The sequence below is a fragment of the Passer domesticus genome, chromosome 6, assembly GCF_036417665.1.
Source record: "Passer domesticus isolate bPasDom1 chromosome 6, bPasDom1.hap1, whole genome shotgun sequence".
Classification (NCBI taxonomy): Eukaryota; Metazoa; Chordata; class Aves; order Passeriformes; family Passeridae; genus Passer; species Passer domesticus.
Genome location: NC_087479.1, coordinates 72,670,188 through 72,692,979, shown reverse-complemented (window position 1 = coordinate 72,692,979; position 22,792 = coordinate 72,670,188). Strand labels below are relative to the sequence as shown.

General features: G+C 51.1%; 1 protein-coding gene and 2 long non-coding RNA genes across 5 annotated transcripts in view; 1 reads left to right on the top strand and 2 right to left on the bottom strand.

Annotated features, from left to right (window-relative positions):
• The window catches only part of LOC135304013 (zinc finger and SCAN domain-containing protein 2-like), a 291,747-nt gene that overhangs the window by 178,536 nt on the left and 90,419 nt on the right, over window positions 1-22,792 (top strand). The window lies entirely within an intron of this gene.
• LOC135302274 (uncharacterized) lies at window positions 3,153-5,880 on the bottom strand. Of its 2 annotated transcripts, XR_010363979.1 has the most exons (4): window positions 5,766-5,880; window positions 5,203-5,368; window positions 4,149-4,678; window positions 3,153-3,171 (listed from the first exon to the last, which is right to left on the bottom strand). It is a non-coding gene; the product is annotated as an uncharacterized LOC135302274 (long non-coding RNA). The 2 variants fall into 2 exon arrangements; XR_010363978.1 differs by lacking the exon at window positions 3,153-3,171 and having other exon boundaries at window positions 4,027-4,678.
• Window positions 11,134-14,653, bottom strand: LOC135302273 (uncharacterized). Of its 2 annotated transcripts, XR_010363977.1 has the most exons (5): window positions 14,569-14,653; window positions 12,147-12,218; window positions 11,873-11,944; window positions 11,684-11,785; window positions 11,134-11,238 (listed from the first exon to the last, which is right to left on the bottom strand). It is a non-coding gene; the product is annotated as an uncharacterized LOC135302273 (long non-coding RNA). The 2 variants fall into 2 exon arrangements; XR_010363976.1 differs by lacking the exons at window positions 12,147-12,218; window positions 14,569-14,653 and having other exon boundaries at window positions 11,873-12,006.

Below are 22,792 nucleotides of genomic sequence, written 5' to 3'. Positions count from 1 at the left end.
CTGGCGAGGTTTTCAAATCATCATTCACCAGTATTTCCAAATAATCCAAGTCACGATCCACATCTGGAATGGAACACAGACCAGAACCATATCCAATGTGTGCTGGGATCCCCTTTTGCCTTAGGAAACTGGGCACTGCAGGAGGGTTGGGTAAGGCCATGGGAGACAGATGTGAATAGACAAGGCCAAAACTGCACAGGGGCTGGCTCTGGTCACTCTCCACCCTCTTTGCAGGCCCTTTGCAACTTCCCTGGAGGGGTGTCTGGAGCAGCCCAGGGCCCGTGGGTACTGTCTCCCTCCCACAGAGGAAACCCTCCCTAAAGCCCTGGGCAAAACCATCCCCAGCGCTTCCCAGGGAGCAGGGAGCGCTGTCCCGGGAAAGGGCAGCCAGGCTGCCAGCTCACCTGCTCGCCGCGCTTGCAGCGGAGCAGCCTGGGCAGCCCTGGCAGGCAGGGCCACGGCCAGGAGCAGCAGGAGTAGGAGGCGCAGAGCAAGGGCCATGGTGCCTTGCCCTCCGCCAGTCCCGCAGCTCTTGCTGCCACCGCTGTCCCGACACCGCTGTCCCAACGTCAGCACCGCTGCTGCCACCGTCACTGCTGCCGCAACAGTTGTGCTCAGGGACTGACTGCTGGCTCCTTGTGCTGCTGTGCAACCACGGGGCTCTGTCACCTCTGGCACCTCTGTGACCTCAGGGCCTGCTGAGAGCTCAGCCTGCTGTGACCCCAGAGCCTGCTGTGACCTCATGGCCTTAGCTGTACCCCCAAAGTGTGCCCCCATCTCTACCAATGGACTGCCCTGATTTGTTGGGAAGGATGAAAGTTTGACAAGAAAGTCTCACAGCTATGTGTGCTTGGCAGAGAGATTTTTGAATGTGGAATCTGAAGAAGAAATAGAGATGGAAGCAAGTTTTGATATAGAATAAAAGAATTGCTGAGCTACTCTTAGTGGATAACTAAGAAGGTAAATGGTGTGTTAGTTTGAAGGGGGCTTTATGATCTGGATCAAAGGAGAAACCCACTTGAAAGAAGTAGATGCTTTCACCAGTCATGAAGATAGCACAGGGAACAAGACGGGTGATGTTGCAAGTAGAAAGAAGCCCTCAGAATTTTCAACAACTTCCAGTTTAAACTGTAATGTACTAACTTTTAGTTATTGGAGAACAATAACATGAATGTGGTACTTACAGTAGTTTGACAGGTTATAGGTAAATGTTAAGGTACCGACTGGTTCTTCTCTCTTAAGATGCCCAGCAAAGAAAAGTACATAATGCATTGTCAGCAAAACTAAAGGGTCTTCAGGCTTGTGTGCAGCTGGAGCTGACAGCTGCAGGCACAGGCTCTGTCACCCACGACCCTGGACTGCTGTAATGTCTTGGATGTAAGAAAGTGCATTATGAAGAGCTGCCTGGAGTCCCGCATCCCCCATTAAGGCTATTACACTGATTGTAATTGCTTTGCTTCATCCAAGGGCCATTGCTCAGCAAAACCTGCAGGGACACAGGGTCTTGTTTGGGTGGAGGCAGCATCTGCACGGCAGCAACACGCTGGTAATGCAGCTGTGACAGGGACATCGGGCATGGGCATGGAGATGGGAAGTGTGTGCCAGGTGTGTCCCAGACTGAGGTGTTTGGCTGTTCTTGTGAACTTGCAGAGGGGCAGCTGTTGAGAGAGGAAGTAGCTGCAGCCCCAGTTGCAGCTGGGACACTGTCCTGACATGACTTTATGATGCTTGTATCCCCATTTGTGGGTTGAGCCCAGAAATAAGTTTTGCACCTTTAGGTCTGGTTCCAAGAGTGAAGGGGGGACAAGAAGAATGGTGGAGTTTGTTATCAGAAACTGCTCTTGCACCTCTGCATCCTTCTCCTGCACTGTGTTGTCTGCGGCAAGGACAGACAGCAGGATAGAGCTCTACTTTGATTTTTAGTTAGTTTTAGCTAGCTAAAGCAGAGAATTTCTCTGGACTGTGGTTTTTCTTTTTTTGTGGAACTGTTTAAACCTCCTCTGGACTGAAAACCCAGAAGAGCACCAGCAGCTCACTGCTGTGGCCCACCAGGCTGGGCCAGGCTTGCAGCATTTCCAGTGCCAGAGGGACTGACCAGAGAATGAGTTAGCAGAGCTATAGCCCACGAAGGTGACTTTCTGAGCATGTCATCTCTTCTAAGTGGCGAGAGGTTTTATTGTTTAACATTGTTCATCATTTTTTCTGATGGTGAATTCCTTGCCTATTAAATAAAGAGGGTTTTTATCCCATTTTCACAAAAAAAAAATCTTTTTCCCAATCTAGTTGGGGGAGGGGCCTCTTGAATGTGTTTCCTAGAGAATGCCTTTGGAGGTTATCTCCCAAATGTGCCCTAAACCAAGATCAAAACAGAGACCTACCTGCACAGCAGCAGATTAGCATTGTACTCAAAGTTTGCTGCTGAAGACTAAGAGCTAAGCTTGTCAGATATTCTGAAAAATATCAGGGAAAAGGTTTTTCATTGGTTGTTGTGACTAAGTAAAAATCTCCAGAGGGCAAATGGCTTCTCCAGTAGACAAGGTGTCTTGAGATGTCTTAGTTCTTCCTGGAGTAAAGATTGGCTATTAAATTCTGGTGTTTATTCTAGAATGGTAAAAATGTTCTACATTTTTTCCTATTCTAAAACTACTTTGAAAAACCCTAAACTGCTAAGGGAAAAGGGGGGAAATATTTGGGGGTTTCTTTCTACAAAAAGAAAAAAGTCTGAATATTTTTAAAAATTTCTAATTTCTAAAAAAGGAAAATGAAGACAAAACATGGTGCCTCAGGAGCCCCGTGGCCGGCTGCTGCCTGCGCACTCCTAGCTGTGGCGAGACAATCAGCTCAGCCAGTGCTGCGGCTACCAGCCAGAGAGCAGAGGTGAAGCCCAAAGGTGTTGCTCAAGCCCTTCCCTGGCAGAGGGGCCCCATCTTCAGTCCTGGCCAGACACCAGGGCCAGCACCTTTGGGGACAGAGACTCCTGTTCTGGGTGGTGGCAGCATGTCCCTAGCAACAAGCTGATAATGCAGCTGGGGCAGGGATGTTGGACATGGCTTGGGGATGGCTGATGACAGGTACAGGTACAGGTACAGGTCTCCCTGATGGAACTCTATGGCCAGTCTTACAGAAGACACTTCCAAGAATGGGGAAGACGTGTTGTGGTGCCGGCTGCATCTGTGGGAGCGATGGGGAGCGTGAGCCCGTGCTGTGCTGCACTGCTGAGCTGACAGCACGCTGGATACGGGCAGGACGTTCTCTGTTTCCCCCAGAGCTGGGGCCTGCAGGCACCTTGCCGGCCCTTGGCACAGGCTGTGCCAGCCAACAAAGCCCAGCAGGCCGGGAGGAGAGCCCGGGGGCAGCGCAGCTGCTTGGGCAGTGGCTGCTGCCAGGGACACAGGCCAAAGCCATCCCTGAGCAGCCACTGCCACCCCTGGCCCTCCCTGCCCCGTGACAGCTCCCCCGGCCCCAGGGGACAGGCTCAGGCCCACTAAGGACACACTGGAGCCTTGCTCTCCCCCTCTGTCCTTTCCCCACCATGGGCACCACATGCAGTCACTGCCAGGTTTTGGGATGTGTCTCCCACGGAGGGACCCCAGCAGGACTGCTCAGAACCCGAGTGCCCTGAGACTGTTTGGGATATTTCCCCTGAGCTATGCCGGTCTTGTCCAGGCTGTGTAAGACTAAACATTAAAAATTAAAGGCAATTTTACTTTTTATTGCCAATGTGTCAGAAGATTCTAGGTTTCCCTGCCTGTAAAACTACTTGGACAAATACAGAAGTGTTGGAGGAAAGGGGAACAAATATCTGGTGTCTGTATTCTATGAAAAACGTTTCTCAATGCTACAAAGGATAAACATATCTAAATGTTTCAAAATGGAAGACAAAGATAACATGAGGGTGCTGTTGGTCGAATGAGCCCCATGCCCTGCTGCTGCCTGCCCATGCCTGGCTGTGCCCAGACGAGCAGCTCCGCCAGTGCAGATGGTAGCACACAGATACCTGAGCTGAAGCTGGACTCAAGCCTGTGATAGATGAGTAATGTGACAGTTGACTCTCACAATTAAAGGATAAATATCATGCATATATGTTAAGAGAAGTTTTATATATTTATAGATATGTTTTACCCCCTGTTGTGTTATCATGGAGTTACCTGAGTTTGGGACATATAAGAGGGTCACCTTGCTACGACGGCAGCACCTGACCTCCAATCGAGATGTAAGGAAGTAAACTCCACCACTGGACATCAAAGAAGGAGTCGATGGACAGAACATTAATAAGAGCAAAACAGTTAAAAGGTGAAACCTCCATTTTGTGGATGAGCACATGGTGGGAAAAATCCTCTACTCCCGGCGCCGTAAAATTGTCTTTATTCAGTGTCCTCTTATATTTCTAATAAGGTTTTTAATAAACATTTAAAAATTTTAGAAGTAATGATAACTTTTTCAACAATCCATGAAGTGGCTAGAAGGCTGCACCTCCTGTCCTGGATGGAGAGCGACGCCAGTCCCTTCAGGGAGAGGTGGTTCTGTTCTAGGCAGTGGTTGCGGCGTATTTGCAGTAATAAGGTGGTAATGCACCTCAGGAAGGGACAATGGACACTGGCACGCAGATGCATGATGACAGGCCAAGTTCTCCATGGCTGAGGCCTTTGGCCGGTCTTGTGAAGTGCCAGAGGTGCTCCTGTGGAGAGAGGAGGTGGCTGAGGCCCCAGCTGCCAGTGGCACACAGGGAGCCTCGTGCACAGCAGGGCCCAGAGCTGGCAAGGCTCCCCAGCACGGCTGGAGCTGCTGGCACAGCTGGGCCCAGCTGGACAGCTGCCCCTCAAGGCCCTGGCCAGCAGGGCACGGCTCTGGGCAGGGTCCCTGGCCAGGAGCGGGCCCCAGAGCACCTCTGCCTTTCAAGGGCAATCTCGGCCCTGCTCTTTCTCCTCCCCACCTTCCTCTGCCTCTGCCCCATGCCCCTGGGGCTGCTCTTGGCCAGGCAGCCTCAGTGGGAGCCAGCTCTGGCTGCAGCCCCAGCGGGGCCCCAGGACAAGGCCCAGCAATTGAGAGGCCAATGGAAGCACTGGGCAGCAGCAGAACCCTCAGCAGACTTATTTGGAGAACCATGGACTGGCCACAACTCCACTGCAACCTCAGTGGGAATGGTTCCTGTCTACATTAGACTTTCAAAAGAAGCTCTTTCAGGGAAAGATGACCACTCACCATTTCTTCTTCCAGTAACACCAGATTCTGACACAGCACAATATGAGAATAAGGTCCAACAGTAGCAGGCCTGCCATTACCCCTGCCCAGCAGCCTGTTCCCATATAGAAGACACTTCTGAGGCCCTTCTGGGCATGGGGAAGACGTGTTGTGGTGCTGGCTGCATCTGTGGGAGCAATGGAGTGTGTGAGCCCGTGCTGTGCTGCACTGCTGAGCTGGCAGCACGGTGGATACGGGCAGGACGGTCTCTGTTTCCCCCAGAGCTGGGGCCTGCAGGCACCTTGCCGGCCCTTGGCACAGGCTGTGCCAGCCAACAAAGCCCAGCAGGCCGGGAGGAGAGCCCGGGGGCAGCGCAGCTGCTTGGGCAGTGGCTGCTGCCAGGGACACGGGCCAAAGCCATCCCTGAGCAGCCACTGCCACCCCTGGCCCTCCCTGCCCCGTGACAGCTCCCCCAGCCCCAGGGGACAGGCTCAGGCCCTGTCAGGACCCAGCGCAGCCCCTGCCCAGTCGGGAGCCAGGGCTGGCTCTGGCCCTGGGCTGGCGGCAGGGCTCCCTGCAATTACCTGCTGTGCCTGTGCCCGTGTCTGGCATCGCCTTCCTCCCTGCAGCAGGGGCTCCCCATGGGAAAATGCTTCCTCCAGGATGTGCCTCCTTCTGCACAGATGTTTGGTCCATCACTTCAGACAGGAAAAAGGACAGTTGGATTAGATGGAAGAGTTCCTGATTTGGGTGCCGGCATCTTCAGGATGTCATGCGCGTTAAAATGGGGATAGGTTTCTGTGGAAGGGGCTAACAGCGGGCCTGTTAGCTAAAGGAGTAAGAAGAAGCTGAGAAGAAAGAAGAAGCTGATAAGGACCTCTCTCCAAGGCTGTAACCAAGGAGACCAAGAGAATTGAGAGACTGAAGAAAGATAAGAACTTCACAGCTGCATGAAGTATATTTAGAAAGTTAGTTAAGTCACTGTAACTTTTCACCAATGATGTTATTTTGATTTATTGTATCCAATAGTTAGGGTAGAAGAAACATAAACAATTAAAAAGTGTATAAAAGGTCAGCCATGTTCAATAATAAACTGTTGCCATCTGAAACTGCTTGTGGTCCCTGCTTTGTGTCGTGACCACCTCGACAACGACAGGTTTCAGAAAATGTCTAGGCTTTCATGGCAGTGTCAGGGCTCTCCTGTTTCCAAACAGCTGCCATGCCTGAGCCACAGGAGCGGTGAGGGGATCGCGCAGGGCGAGGGCACACACGTGCATGGTTCTGTGCTGGCACCTGCAGCGATGGCTCCCTGGCCCAGCTTTGGGCTCTGAGCTGGCAGCTCTCCCAGGGGAAAGGCCTTGACCTACCCTCAGCATCTCCCAGAGGCTCCATCCTGGACGTGGCTTGGGAAGCTGCACCACCTTCACCAGCAGGTTCAGCTGCAAAGAAAGACAGGACAGAAGAGCTGCTGTGGCACTGCAGGAGATCCTCAGGCTGCCCACAAGGCTCAGCCGCGGGGCACAGCCCTGGGCCCGGCCCCTTCCCTCTCTGCTCTTCTCTGTGGCTGCACAGAGCACATGGAAGGACACACTGGCATTGTACACGGGAGGAAGATGGACAGCTAAATTCTCCTTCCTCCCACTGACAGTGATCCTGTGGGATCCCTCAGGGCTCCAGAAGGGAGCAGGGCAAATTTTCCATATTCCATCAACCTTCAGATTATCTTAAGTGAAAGGGCAAATGTATGAGCTCTTGCCACCTGCTCACTGTGTATTCTCTCCGGAAAGGTACATTGAGCACTTGCCTCCAGGATTTCCCATGAGTCTCAAGCCATAATCCAGCAGGTTTTCCAGATAATCCATGTCTTGATCCCAACCTAGAAGTTTGCAAAGATCAGAACCATTTCCATGATGTGCTGGGATCCCCTTCTGCCTCAGGGAACTGGGCACTGCATGTAGGTCGGGTAAGGCCATGGGAGCCAGATGTGAATGGACAAGGCCAAAGCTGCTCAGGGGCCTGGGGAGCTCTGGGCAGGCTCATGGTCAATCCCCATCCTCTTTGCAGGCCCTGTGCAACATCCCTGGAGAGGTGGCTGGAGCAGCCCAGGGCCCGTGGGGGTTCTCTCAGTCGCACAAGGAAAATGCTCCTTGAATCCCTGTGGAGAACTGCAGCAGGCAGTGCTGCAAGTATCCCTCACAAACTCCCTCCTGCCTGTCCTCCCAGCCGCCCTTCCTCGATCTGCTGGGACAGCTCCCACAGCCCAAGGGCACAGAGGTAAGCCCTCTCAGGACACACTGGAGCCTTGCTCTGCCCCTCTGTCCTTTCCCCACCATGGGCACCTCGTGCAGTCACTCCCAGGTTTCGGGAAGTGTCTCCCACGGACGGACCCCAGCAGGACTGCTCAGTACCCGAGTGCCCTGAGCCTGCTCGGGACAATTCCCCTGGGTTGTGCCCTCACTTCCAGGCAGCAGAGACAGCAGCTCAAATCTCAGCAGGGCCCAGGCCCAAAGGCACAGCAATTACCTCCTGTGCCTGTGCCTGGCATCGCCTCCAATCCTACAGCAGAGGCTGGCACGGAACCACTGCTTCCTTCGGGAAACGCCACCTTCTGCCCAGCCTCTGCATCCACTTCTGGAGAAAGCAAGAGGGATGGCTGGATCAGGTGGGGCTGTTCCCCACTGGGGAGGTGGCATCTTTAGGAGGGAATGCTTGTCAAAGACATCTGTAAGAATCAGGAAAATTCCTATAAAATTTTTGGGCAGGCCAGGGCCCTCCCTTCTCCGAACAGGTGCCCTTTCTCTTCTACCCAGTGACTGGAAAATCGCAGAGAATCTCAGGCCCGTGGTGCAGTTTGGGCTGCCTGTCAGCTGATGCCAAATGCCTTCCTGCAGGGGCTGGGCAGAAGCTGCAGGCAGGCCAGGCAGGCAAACAGCCCTGCAGGGCATGAAAGCAGCAGCGGGGCAGCGAGGCTGCCATGGATCCCTTCCTGCTGTGCCGGGCACGGCGTGTCCAGATGTGCAGCCAAAGGCTCCAGCTGCTGAGTCCCAGGGGAAGCATGAGGGAAATGCACCCACCTTGTTCGGCTTGCAGTAATTCTTTCACCATTTGTCCCGTGATTTTGAGTGGCTCATGGGGTTTCTTGTGACCGGTAGCTTTGTTCTTTCTCCTCGGAGGACCTTAGAGCAACAGAGTTCCATTTCCCAGGAACAGATCTCACAAAAGCAGGGCTCAGCCTGTGGGGTCAGCAGGGACACACCACTCACCCTTGCGATGGGAGCTGGGCTTGCGTGCAACATCCACCAAAGGACCTGGGAAAGTCCTCCCTGCAGGCACACCTGTAACACAAAAGCCACAGAAGCTTCTGCCATCTCTGCTGATCTGCACGGGCACCACTGAGCCGCAGGAGCGGTGAGGGGATCGCACAGGTCGAGAGCACACACGTGCATGGTTCTGTGCTGGCACCTGCAGCACTGTCAGGATATTGTTAAGAAAGACACAGGGACAACTTGCCTCCAGCATTCTTCAAGAGTCTTAAACCATCATCCAGCAGGGCATCCAAATAATGCAATTTGCCATCCCGATCTAGAAGGGAGCACAGATCAGAACCATTTCCCTGGTGTGTTGTGGCCCCCTCTGCCTCAGATAACAGGGCACTGCAAGTGGGTTGGGTAAGGTTGTGGGAGCCAGATGTGAATGGACGTGGCCAAAGCTGCCCAGGGGCCTGGGGAGCTCTGGGCAGGCTCCTGGTCACTCTCCACACTCTTTCCCTGCCCTCAGCAACATCCCTGGGAGGGGTGGCTGCAGCAGTGCAGGGACCTGGAACTCTCCCCCTCACACACAGAAGAAATCCTCCCTAAAGCATGGGGGAAAACTGCAGCAGGCAGTGCCACAGCTATCCATCCTGCCCTCCCTCTGTCCCTCCTGCCCTCCTTCTGTGGGGAAACCCCCCAGATCCCAAGGGCAAACAGCCAGGCCCTCTCAGGACACACTGGAGCCTTGCTCTCCCCCTCTGTCCTTTCCCCACCGTGGGCACCCCGTGCAGTCACTCCCAGGTTTCAGGACATGTCTCCCACAGAGGGACCCCAGCAGGACTGCTCAGTTACACGAGTGCCCTGAGCCTGCTCGGGATAATTCCCCTGGGCTGTGCCGCTCTAGTCCAGGCTGTGCCTGCACTGCCAAACAGCAGAGAGGGCAGCTCAAGCCTCAGCAGGGCTCAGGCCCAGAGGCACAGCAATTACCTCCTCTGCCTGTGCGTGGCATCATCTCCCTTCCTGCAGCAGAGTCTGGAATGGAGCACCTGCTTCCTCTGGGAAACGCCGCCTTATGCCCAGCCTCTCCATCCACTTTTGGCGAAAGGAAGAGGGACAGCTGGATCAGGTGGGGCTGTTCCCCACTGGGGAGGTGGCGCCATCAGGAGGGAATGCTTGTCAAAGACATGGCTAAGAATCAGGAAATCCCTATAAACATTTTGGGAAGGCCAGGGCCCTCCCTTCTCCAAACTGGTGCCCTTTCTGTTCTACCCGGCGACTGGAAAATCGCAGGAGATCTCAGGCCCATGGTGCAGTTTGGGCGGCCCGTCAGCTGATGCCAAATGCCTTCCTGCAGGGGCTGGGCAGAAGCTGCAGCCAGGCCAGGCTGGGAAACAGCCCTGCAGGGTGTGAAAGCAGCAGCGGGGCAGCGAGGCTGCCATGGATCCCTTCCTGCTGTGCCGGGCACGGCGTGTCCAGATGTGCAGCCAAAGGCTCCAGCTGCTGAGTCCCAGGGGAAGCATGAGGGAAATGCACCCACCTTGTTCGGCTTGCAGTAATTCTTTCACCATTTGTCCCGTGATTTTGAGTGGCTCATGGGGTTTCTTGTGACCGGTAGCTTTGTTCTTTCTCCTCGGAGGACCTTAGAGCAACAGAGTTCCATTTCCCAGGAACAGATCTCACAAAAGCAGGGCTCAGCCTGTGGGGTCAGCAGGGACACACCACTCACCCTTGCGATGGGAGCTGGGCTTGCGTGCAACATCCACCAAAGGACCTGGGAAAGTCCTCCCTGCAGGCACACCTGTAACACAAAAGCCACAGAAGCTTCTGCCATCTCTGCTGATCTGCACGGGCACCACTGAGCCGCAGGAGCGGTGAGGGGATCGCACAGGTCGAGAGCACACACGTGCATGGTTCTGTGCTGGCACCTGCAGCACTGTCAGGATATTGTTAAGAAAGACACAGGGACAACTTGCCTCCAGCATTCTTCAAGAGTCTTAAACCATCATCCAGCAGGGCATCCAAATAATGCAATTTGCCATCCCGATCTAGAAGGGAGCACAGATCAGAACCATTTCCCTGGTGTGTTGTGGCCCCCTCTGCCTCAGATAACAGGGCACTGCAAGTGGGTTGGGTAAGGTTGTGGGAGCCAGATGTGAATGGACGTGGCCAAAGCTGCCCAGGGGCCTGGGGAGCTCTGGGCAGGCTCCTGGTCACTCTCCACACTCTTTCCCTGCCCTCAGCAACATCCCTGGGAGGGGTGGCTGCAGCAGTGCAGGGACCTGGAACTCTCCCCCTCACACACAGAAGAAATCCTCCCTAAAGCATGGGGGAAAACTGCAGCAGGCAGTGCCACAGCTATCCATCCTGCCCTCCCTCTGTCCCTCCTGCCCTCCTTCTGTGGGGAAACCCCCCAGATCCCAAGGGCAAACAGCCAGGCCCTCTCAGGACACACTGGAGCCTTGCTCTCCCCCTCTGTCCTTTCCCCACCGTGGGCACCCCGTGCAGTCACTCCCAGGTTTCAGGACATGTCTCCCACAGAGGGACCCCAGCAGGACTGCTCAGTTACACGAGTGCCCTGAGCCTGCTCGGGATAATTCCCCTGGGCTGTGCCGCTCTAGTCCAGGCTGTGCCTGCACTGCCAAACAGCAGAGAGGGCAGCTCAAGCCTCAGCAGGGCTCAGGCCCAGAGGCACAGCAATTACCTCCTCTGCCTGTGCGTGGCATCATCTCCCTTCCTGCAGCAGAGTCTGGAATGGAGCACCTGCTTCCTCTGGGAAACGCCGCCTTATGCCCAGCCTCTCCATCCACTTTTGGCGAAAGGAAGAGGGACAGCTGGATCAGGTGGGGCTGTTCCCCACTGGGGAGGTGGCGCCATCAGGAGGGAATGCTTGTCAAAGACATGGCTAAGAATCAGGAAATCCCTATAAACATTTTGGGAAGGCCAGGGCCCTCCCTTCTCCAAACTGGTGCCCTTTCTGTTCTACCCGGCGACTGGAAAATCGCAGGAGATCTCAGGCCCATGGTGCAGTTTGGGCGGCCCGTCAGCTGATGCCAAATGCCTTCCTGCAGGGGCTGGGCTGTAGCTGCAGCCAGGCCAGGCTGGGAAACAGCCCTGCAGGGCGTGAAAGCAGCAGCGGTGCAGCGAGGCTGCCATGGATCCCTTTCCGCTGTGCCAGGCACGGCGTGTCCAAATGTGCAGCCAAAGCCCCCAGATGCTGAGACCCAGGATAAGCATGAGGGAAATGCACCCACCTTGTCCTGCCTGCTGCATTTCCTTCAGCATTTGCCTCATGTTTTCGAATGGATCATGGGGTTTCTGGTGTCCTGTAGCTTTGTTCTTTCCCCTCGGAGGACCTTGGAGCAACAGAATTCCATTTCCCAGGAACAGATCCCACAAAAGCAGGGCTCAGCCTGTGGGGTCAGCAGAGACACACTACTCACCCCTGCGATGGGAGGCAGGCTTCCGTGTAAGAATCAGCAAAGGAGCTGGAGAAGTCCTCCCTGCAGACACACCTGTAACTCAACAGCCACAGAAGCTTCTGCCATCTCTGCTGACCTGCACGGGCACCGCTGAGCCGCAGCAGCGGTGAGGGGAATCACACAGGGCGAGGGCACACACGTGCATGGTTCTGTGCTGGCACCTGCAGCGATGGCCCCCTGGCCCAGCTTTGGGCTCTGAGCTGGCCGCTCTCCCAGGGGAAAGGCCTTGACCTACCCTCAGCATCTCCCACAGCCTCAGTCCTTGACGTGGCTTGGGAAGCTGCACCACCTTCACCAGCAGGTTCAGCTGCAAAGAAAGGCAGGACAGAAGACCTGTAAATCCACCAACAGAAACACCAGCCAAACCTCACTAAAAAAGTCACCACTACTCCTTGAAGTAAAATAGACTGATGCATGTTAATACCTAAGCTTGTAAGCTGTAAAACCCGTTGTTAGGAGAAGTAAAATATTTTAATTTAAACTGTATTATTCATGAGATTGTTTTAAGTGAACTGAATATTTAAGGTGTGATATGCAAATTTATTTCAAAAAATAAAATATTTTAGTGCTTTTGTTATAACAGACTAAAGAAATAGAAGTAAAAGCTAATGAAACACTGTAAATAATATATTAGAACAATAATATGATTCGTGAAAAATCGGAAAAAAATTAAGTATATAAGATACAAACCAGATTTAAGTTCCAAGAAACACTAAAAGTAACATTAAATCAGATAGGATATAACAAAAGCCATTAGATATTTAATAAGGATCAAATTAAAATAAAGGAAAAAAGCCAAGTATAGCTGAAAGAAAGAGAAGTGTACAGACTAATTACAACTTTAGAGCTAAAATGTCAAAGAAATAAAACTATAACAATTAGAAATAAGCAGATGCTATCCTAAATCCTGAAAAACAATTTAAAAGGCTCTTATAAATCTTATGAAGTAAATACTGAGAATGAGACGAATGACAGCAGTGACTAGATCCCAAGGTGTAAGCTCTGCTACCAAGAAGATACACATCTTGGCCCTTTGGCTGCAACCCAAAGGGGCTTTGAGAGAGCTAGAGAGTTAAAACTGCAGAGGATTATTGTCACTGTATCAGTCATCCAAGCCCAAAAAGAATGAGCCATATGCACACTCCCAAGTTAGTGTAGTACGCTATAATTTTAACAAATTCAGAAGGTGCACTATGAGTAGTAAAAGACACTGGAATAAAGAAAATGTGAAATAGAGCAAAAAGAATAAAATGGCAAAATTTGTAAGCAATATATTAAAACTTTTTGTTCTGTAAGAGATAGAGAAGAAATAAATCCTGAGAGCAGAATAAAGCAAATTCCTCAAGAATTAGAAAACAAGAACATGAGACAGTTATAAAGACACATTTTAGCAGGCAACATAAGAAAACATGAAAAACTTATTTTACAAATATTACCAGCCTTAAACGACTATGGAGTCAAAATATATCTAAAGTACAATAAGCACATGCATTGATATAAAAAAATATAATTGACAATCCAAAGAAAAGAAATTAAAGATTTGGAATAATCTACCTTATGAGAAGAGCTGTTAATTTTATACCCTGACTAGTAGTATGACAGTGTAGTTGTTAAGTTTTATAAATACTAAACATAAAATTAGAAAATAAGTAAGCTTTGTCAAAGTGTATCCTAAAAGTACAAATTTAATAAATTAATAGAGAAAGGGAGGGATTCTGATAGATTGTATGTACAAATTCATGCTGAGAGTACAGTAATCTCGCCTAATGAAAATCCTAGCATAACAAAGGAGGGTTCAGGGCAATCAACATGCACCAAAATCCTAGCCTGAATATTCGTCCCCAGAAATGCTGATTCCAGAAGATTATTTCTCTGACCAAACCTCAGCAATGTGCATTCAATTTGCATCATCTATAAGATAAATGTGTGCCTCCTAGAATGCATATTGCAGGAGATTTTCCTCTAACAAAGTGAATTTTTTACCAGTTTTGGGGAAACTCTCAGCAAGAGCTGCAGCAAGAAAGGAAAAAATACATGAATATGCAAAAAGGATAAAAACAACCATAAGAAAGCAGAAAAACTCCTGCCCTCCACACCGCTTGGAGCTTGGAAATGGACAAAAAAGACTTTGAGAGAGCTGTCCCTTCGTGATGCACAGGGGAGAGAAATGCCCCACCTGTCTCACCTGACGCTGTTAGCCTGCTTCAGGGCCAATCTGATATTTGCTTCTAGATTTTCTATGACTGAATTTTAATTATGGAATAAATTCTCCTTATTAATCAAAAAAAGCTAATTCATTTAAAACATGCGGGACTCCTGGAACCCTCATCAGGCAACCCAAAATATCCCTTTGTGCCTCTTCAGGTCCAGGCCCAGATGATCCCACAGAAGGAAATGTGCCCTCAGCCCAGGGATGCTCAGCATGGGCTCCCCCATGCCCTCGGGGCCCCGCCGCTGGGCACAGCAGCCCCTGCCTGGCTCCTGCCTGCCCACACCTTGGGCATCCATGGCTGCTCCTGGGCATGGAGCTCAGCCACTGATGGTGCCGGGTGGGCTTTGCTGGTGCTACCACCAGGACATAACTGTGAAAACTCCAACTCTTTATTTGAATATAAAATGTGGGCCACGCCCTGCCCTGCCAGGCAAGGGCTGCCCACCTTCAGTCCTGGCCGGGGAACAGGACCAGGGGGCTCAGGGGCAGAGGTTCTCGTTGAGGAGCGGTGGGTTTTGGGATGGCCTCGTTCACTGCTGCAGCCACGGCAGGGCAAATAGGGGCAGAAGTGAAGAGCTGAGGTCATGGCTCAAATTCTCGCTGCCTGCGTTGTTAGGCTGCTCTTCTGGAGATGGAGAGGAGCACCTGTGAAGAGAGGAGGTGGCTGAGGCCCCAGCTGCCAGTGGCACACAGGGACCCTCCTGCACAGCAGGGCCCAGTCCTGGCCTCCACGGCTGCTCCTGGACATGGAGCTCAGTCAGTGCTGCTGCCAGGTGTGCTTTGCTGGTGCTACCTCCCAGGCACTCGCGTGACAGCTCCATCTCTTTATTGCAGCAGAAGAGCTGATTTGGGAAGTGCTGTGCTGCCCCATTTCTTCAGCCCCACTAGCTGCCCACACCCACAGTGGCACTGGGCCGCCCCCAGAATACTGTCGAATCTGGGCTGTGGCTGCAGGGCACAGCTGCTCTACAGCACAGGTGGACTGCCTTGGGGGTAGGACTGCCCTGAGGGTAGGGACAAGGAACAGGGTGAGGTCTGCTCTATGTTTTCCTAAGGTGATTACTCTACAGACCATCAGGGGCAAGCCAACACTGCACTAAAGGCATACACCAACTTAGAAACTTGGCAGGGTCCCAGGGGAGGATCCAATCTTTAGCCAATTGGGAGAAACTGAGGGTGGAACAGCAGGCGGGGAATACAAGGTTTAAACCAATTGGGGATTACAGGGGAGGGGAAGAACTTAAACAAACCAATGGGGTTCCGAAGGATACAAAATTGATAGGAAAATTTCTAGAGCAAGGGGCAGGCTTGGAGAGGGACTGACATGCAATGGGAGGAGGAACAGTGAACAAAAGGGCAGGTCTTTGGGGGGATGGACAAGTGGGCAAAACCAACACATGGGGTAAAGGAGCAAGCCCTTGGTAATAAAATATGCTATAACAATAGAAAATAAGGGGAGGGGTATAAAACTGACTGCTAGGACCGAATTACAATCAAAGACATGAACTGCAGTGCCGAAACTCTGAGTTGAGGTTCAGTTGAGCACTTCCAAATAATTTCCTGGCAGAAACAGATAGCCAGACTTGCCCTTATCACATGCAAACAGAGGGTTCCCCAACAGCAACCCATTCTGAGGCTCTTCTGGGCATGGGAAACACGTGTTGTGGGGTCAGCCGCATCTGTGGGAGCGATGGGGAGCGTGAGCCCGTGCTGTGCTGCACTGCTGAGCTGGCAGCACAATGGATACGGGCAGGACATTCTCTGTTTCCCCCAGAGCTGGGGCCTGCAGGCACCTTGCCGGCCCTTGGCACAGGCTGTGCCAGCCAACAAAGCCCAGCAGGCAGGGAGGAGAGCCCGGGGGCAGCGCAGCTGCTTGGGCAGTGGCTGCTGCCAGGGACACGGGCCAAAGCCATCCCTGAGCAGCCACTGCCACCCCTGGCCCTCCCTAACAAATTCTAGGTTACATCTGTGAATTGCATGCTACACTTTCCTTCATGTTTTTCCCAATACCAGGAAGTTTCTATATATAGTAATGCCCTTGAGAATCTCTGATTATTTCAGGTTGGTTTTTTTTTTTTTTTTTTTTTTTTTTTTTTTTTTTTTTTTTTAATTGAGACAGATGAAACAGCCTTATTGGTTTTAGTTTTGGCAGGTCTGTTTTTTTTCTTTGCATGATGGTTTACTTATTATCTACATTTAAGCTTGTTTTTATTTATGGGTTTTTTGTTCCCCAACCAATTATTTTGACAGTCTTTTGTTCACTTCTTACTTAATGTTCCATAGATGAATAGTTTGGACTCTCTTTTTAGAGGAATATAAAGATCTCAGAAAGCTCTATTTTTAATTTTGATAACATTCTCTCTCCCCGCTCCTAGCTTTCACAATGATCGTTTTTGAAACATCACTGAGGATAGGTAGAGTTATTTGGGAAATAACCAATAGGCTTGGCTAAACCTGGGTATTGGATTATTATTTTCAGTGCTATAAACCTACATTGCTTCAAGGTCCACACCACGGTCCTGATTTGTGGCTCACTGCATGGATGCCTGCCTGAATTAAAAGAATGTTTGTGAGGCAGCTGAAGAGCTTAGACCTCAGAGATTAAAATTCCTGGGAGGAGGAGGTGGAGGAAGAAAGGATAAAATCCTGATTCAAAGGGTTTTTTCTCACTTCTAGTATGCCAGAAGTATGGTAGACTACACCTGTCTTCAAATGTCATTTACTTACAGAACAACTCTCTACAGTGTCAGACTCCAGGAGAAATGACTGAACACTTTGCCTCCCAATGCATCAGCTTTAATTCTAGTGAAAGGTAGGCCTTAATTACAGTCCGATTAGAGCAAATCAACAAAGCAGTCTTGCCATTGTGAGAGTGGCAAGAGGAATTTGCTTGTGAACAGATGAATATGTCCCACTCAGTAATGAACAAAATTTGCCTTGACTTGGAAGAAAGTAGACAAGGAGCAATGCAGTATTTGGGTTTTATTCAGGGATAAATGGGGCAAGAAGCTGTAACAACTTACCTGTTTTACAGAACACAAGTACTGATATGGCAAGTAATGCACCCACATGAAGGGATCTTCAGGACATTCCTTTATTTCTCTAAACAGGAATGGGCAGCAAAATGCTGACATTTATCTGAAGTGGAAGCCGTGTTCCTCTCCTGTTTCTCCTTGAGCACACTGTGTGTTATTTGCAGACTTCACTGCCCAGCCCATCAATCCTCTCGTGGCCAATTGCTAAATGGCACAACTACCAAAATACAGGTGCCAGCACAATCAGCCCAGCACTAATGCAGCACTGCTTTGATGGTGCACAGGAGTACAGAATGGCTTGGCTTGGAAGGGACATTTAAAGGCCATCTAATCCCAATGGCCTGCAGTGAGCAGGGACACGTTGAACTAGGTCAGGTTGCTCAGAGCAGGAGCTTGAATGTCTGCAGGGATGGATGTCCACCTCTCTGGGCAACCTGTGCCAGGGTTTCAAAAGCAATAGTGTAAAATATGTGCTTCTTTCATCTAGTCTGAATTGACCATCTTTGAGATTAAAAGACCCTCGGTCTGGTCACAAAAGGCTCTACTAAAAATTCTGTCCCATCTGTTTACAAGCCCCCATAAGGCACTGAAAGGCAGCAATCAGGTGTCCCTGGAGTCTTCTCTCTTCCAGGCTGAACACTGCCAGCTCTCCCATCCTGTCTCCAAAGCAGAAGGGCTCCAGCCCTCAGAGCATTTTGTCCCTCCTCTGGACTTGATCCTTCCTGTCTTGGGGACCCAGAGCAGGATGCAGTACTCTGTCGTGGTAGAGACTGAGACACTACAAAGCAACACACTCCATTTCCAGAAGGCTTCAAACCCTGTTTTTATTCTAACCTGCATGCCTTTTCTACATTCTTACAAAGCTCTTCTTGGAATAGGCCATTGCAGGTTTCTCTTATTTATCCTTCTTTCTTTCTTGGTTTCTATGTCAATGACATAGAAAATTGGCAGAAAATTATTTCCAGGGTTAACGTGGATCCTCTTATCAAACATCTTGATGGCTCACAGAGGCCACTGTAAAACCTCCTCCACAGTACTCCAGGAGGGGTCTCACCAGAGCAGAAAGGTGGAATCACCTCCTTCAACCTGCTGGGCACTCTCCTTTGGATGCACATGGCTGCCTCACGTCCAGCCTCTCTTCTAGCAGCAACCCCAAGTCCATCCTGGCAGAGCTGCTCTGCATCCCTTCATGCCCCAGCCTGTGAGATCAGCTGAGCTGGGACTGTGTCACAACCCTTGGGCAGAGCAGCTGGGCAGGATGAGCTCGCTCCCGAAGAAGGCAGATCCACCTTCCCAAACAATTCCACCCTGGCCATGATGTCAGAGCAGGCTCTGAGGTGCCAGAGCCCCGTGGTTGCACAGCAGCACAAGGAGCCAGCAGTCAGTCCCTGAGCACAACTGTTGCGGCAGCAGCGGCGGTGGCAGCAGCGGTGCTGACGTTGGGACAGCGGTGTCAGGACAGCGGTGGCACCAAGAGCTGCGGGACTGGCAGAGGGCTAGGCACCATGGCCCTTGCTCTGCGCCTCCTACTCCTGCTGCTCCTGGCCGTGGCACTGCCTGCCAGGGCTGCCCAGGCTGCCAGGTTTGTTTTTACCCCAACTGGCTTCAGCAAGGGCATTGAAACAATGAGATTGAGTTGGATATTGGCTGAGTAAAGAAACTAATGCCACATCCACTGCAATCAGTGATATGCTGACAGATGTTACTAGTGTTAGACATGCTACCCATCAAAACAGGGCAGTGGTAGATTTTCTTTTACTGGCACATGGACACGGTTGTGAGGAATTTGAAGGATTCTGTTGCATGATCCTGTCAGAGCATTCTGAATCCATCCAAACAGCATACAAAAGCTGAAAGATTTGACAGCTCAAATTAAAGAAGATGGTCTGTCATAGTTAGATGATTTGTTCCAAGAATGGAGCTTTGCACCTTGGCTAAGGGAACTCTGTAAGATAGGTCTATATGTTCTGAGTGTTTTGGTGGCCATACTAGTAGTGACACCTTGCGGACTTTGGTGCGACAAATGATGGAGAAAACTATCAAAGAAGTTTTTGTCATACAAGAGAGAAAAGTAGGAAATAGATTCACAGAAAGTTGTCAAAATCTTACAGAGATGGTAGATGAAGGTATAGCCATAGAAAAAAGGTTTTGAATTAAAACCTTAGAACAGGCGAGATTTTTCTAACAATGAGTTGTAATTGTTATCAGACATGACTTATGCCCTTTGAACTGACTGGACTTTCACAGCATTAAAATTGCTGTGTTGTAATATAGCAATACTTAATGTGAGCAAAAAGGAAGCTTTAAGCAAGTAACAAGCAGATATATTATAGGAAATCTACAAAACGCAAGGGAGTTAATAAAGGAGACAGTTAGGAAAGTTTCTTTTTAGTTGAACCAAGAGGGGGAATTGTGGGAATCCATAGAATCTGAGGGTTTTGGGAAAGCTGCAAAAGGCAAGCCTCAGTGACAGCAGAACTGCAATTAGAGCTAAAAAGTAATCATAAGATTTGTCAGCAGAAAAATTGTATAAGAAGTAGGCAAGTAAAGACTTAGAGAGCAATGGTCTATGTATTAACACTTGTCTAGAACAACTCCCTAACCTGCAGAAACGTCTATCTAGTTGAACGTGAGGAAGTTCTAAGCTTAATAATGGAGCTCTGTGCGTTGTATTTTAAGCAGATATTGTATTTGAAATAAGCAAGCATTATTTTAACCAAAGGAATGTGTGCTTATAGTAATTGGATGGAACTAATGTCAATAGGTTTTGGTTTTTGTGGTTGGCCAGGAAACTTTTAAAGTAAGTTACAACATTAAGTTCTTGGTCTGCTGCTTGTGATGTGAGATGCTGGCATCTTTCCATGGTCATAACCATATAATGAGACTGATGCTGGAAAATGAAACTGCTCAAGGCACATTCCTGAGTAGTACTGTCTTGTTTGTGATTTCTACATAGATCCAGATCCAGCAATAACGGGCAGCTGTCCAGCTGGGCCCAGCTGTGCCAGCAGCTCCAGCCGTGCTGGGGAGCCTTGCCAGCTCTGGGCCCTGCTGTGCACGAGGGTCCCTGTGTGCCACTGGCAGCTGGGGCCTCAGCCACCTCCTCTCTGCACAGGAGCACCTCTGCAGCTTCACAAGACCGGCCAAAGGCCTCAGTCATGGAGAACTGGGCCTGTCCTCTTGCATCTCCGTGCCAGTGCCCGTTGTCCCTGCCACGGCTGCATGACCAGCTCGTTGTTGGGCACATGCTGCTGCCACCATCACCCAGAACAGGAGCCTCTGTCCCCAGAGGTTCTGGCCCTGGTGTCCAGCCAGGACAGATGCCGTGGCCCTCCTGCCAGGGAATGGCCTGAGCCCAGCAACATCTTTGGGCTTCAGCTCAGGTATCTGTGTGCCACCAGCAGTGGCTGAGCTGCTTGTCTGGGCACAGCTAGGAGGGGCAGCCAGCAACCACACATAGGACTCCTGAGAAAAAGCGACCCCATTTTGTCTTTAATTTACATTTTGACATATTAGAAATTTTTAGAAATATTCAGCATTATTTTTCATAGGAAAAAATCCCCAAATATCTCTTACATTTTTTCTATAGTCCTTTAGGAATTTTCAAAGTACTTTTTGAATTAGAAAAATTTAGAACACTTTTACACTTGTAGAATAAAAAATAAAATTGCATTTAATTGGTAATCTTCTCTCTAAGAAGAATGAAGTCATGACAAGACACCCAGTGTACTGGAGAGACTCTTTTCTCACTGGAGATTTGTACCTAGTGACAACAACCAACTTAAAACCTTTTCCCTGATATTTTCTGGGATTTCTGACAGCTCACGTCTCCATCTTCAGAGGCAAAATTTGAGCCCAGTGGGCATCTCCTGCAGTGGAGGAGGGTCTCTGTGTGCCAGCTGCAACTGGGGCCTCAGCCACCTCCTGTCTCAACAGGTGTCCATCTGCAGCTTTACAGGAACGGCCAAACACCTCAGTCTGGGACACCCGTAGCAGACATTTCCCATCTCCATGCCCATGCCCGATGTCCCTGTGCCAGCTGCTTTAACATCTTGTTGCTGTGCAGATGCTGCCTCCAGCCAGACAAGGTCCTCTGCCCCTGAAGGTACTGGCCCTGCTTTCTGGCCCCTACTGAAGGTGGGCAGGGCTTGGCCCAGCTCTTCTCTTGCACTAAAGAGATGGAGCTGTCACCCCAGTGTCCGGGTGGTAGCAGCAGCAAAGCCCAGCCAGGATCAGCACTGGCTGAGCTCCGCGCCCAGGGGCAGCTGGGGATGGCCACGGGGTGGGCAGGCAGGAGTCAGGCAGGGGCTGCTGTGGCCTGTGTGGAGGGTCCCTGGGGAGATGGGGCAGCCCATGCTGAGCATCCCTGGGCTGAGGGCACATTTCCTTCTGTGGGATCATCTGGGCCTGGACCTCCTCCAGGGCGATGCCCAGGAAAAGAGGGAAGCCATCAAGAGCATCTCCAGGGACACAGCCTGACCAGCAATGTCAGTAGGCAAAACACAAATTTTGCTGAGCAATGGCTCACTGACGAAGCAAACCATTTACATTCGGGGCAATCCATCCATGCAGATGGGGGCACACTCTGGGGGTACAGCTGAGGCCATGAGGTCACAGCCGGGCTCTGGGGTCACAGCAGGCTGAGGTCACAGCAGGCCCTGAGGTCACAGAGGTGCCAGAGGTGCCAGAGCCCCGTGGTTGCACAGCAGCACAAGGAGCCAGCAGTCAGTCCCTGAGCACAACTGTTGCGGCAGCAGCGGCGGTGGCAGCAGCGGTGCTGACGTTGGGACAGCGGTGTCGGGACAGCGGTGGCAGCAAGAGCTGCAGGACTGGCAGAGGGCAAGGCACCATGGCCCTTGCTCTGCGCCTCCTCCTCCTGCTGCTCCTGGCCGTGGCCCTGCCTGCCAGGGCTGCCCAGGCTGCTCCGCTGCAAGCGCAGCGAGCAGGTGAGCCGGCAGCCTGGCTGTCCTTTCCCGGCACAGCACTCCCTGCTCCCCGGGAAGAGCTGGGGATGGTTTTGCCCAGGGCTTTGGGGAGGGTTTCCTCTGTGGGAGGGAGAGAGTCCCCACAGGCCCTGGGCTCCTCCAGCCACCACTCCAGGGATGTTGCACAGGGCCTGAAAAGAGGGTGGAGAGTGACCAGAGCCAGCTCAGAGCTCCCCAGACCCCTGTGTAGCTTTGGCCTTGTCCACTGACATCTGGTTCCCACAGTCTTACCCGATCCCCTTGCAGTGCCCAGTTCCCCAAGACAGAGGGGGAATCCCAGAACATCATGGAAATGGTTCTGATCTCTGCTCCCTTTTAGACTGGGATGGTGTCATGGACTATCTGGATGCCCTACCAGATAATGACTTGAAACCCCCGGAGAATGCTGGAGGTAAGTTCTCTGTGAGCCTTTCAGAGAAAATACTCTGTGTCCATGCGGCAAGAGATCACTCATGTGCCATTTCTCTCAACATAATCTCAGGATTGAAAGAATCTTGAGAATTTGCCCTGCTCCCCACTGAGACCCTGAGTGATCCCACAGGATTACTGTCAGTTGCAGCAAGGAGCATTTAGCTGTCCATCTTCCTCCCGTGTGCCATGCCAGTGTGTCCTTCCGTGTGCTCTGTGCAGCCAGGGAGAAGAGCAGAGA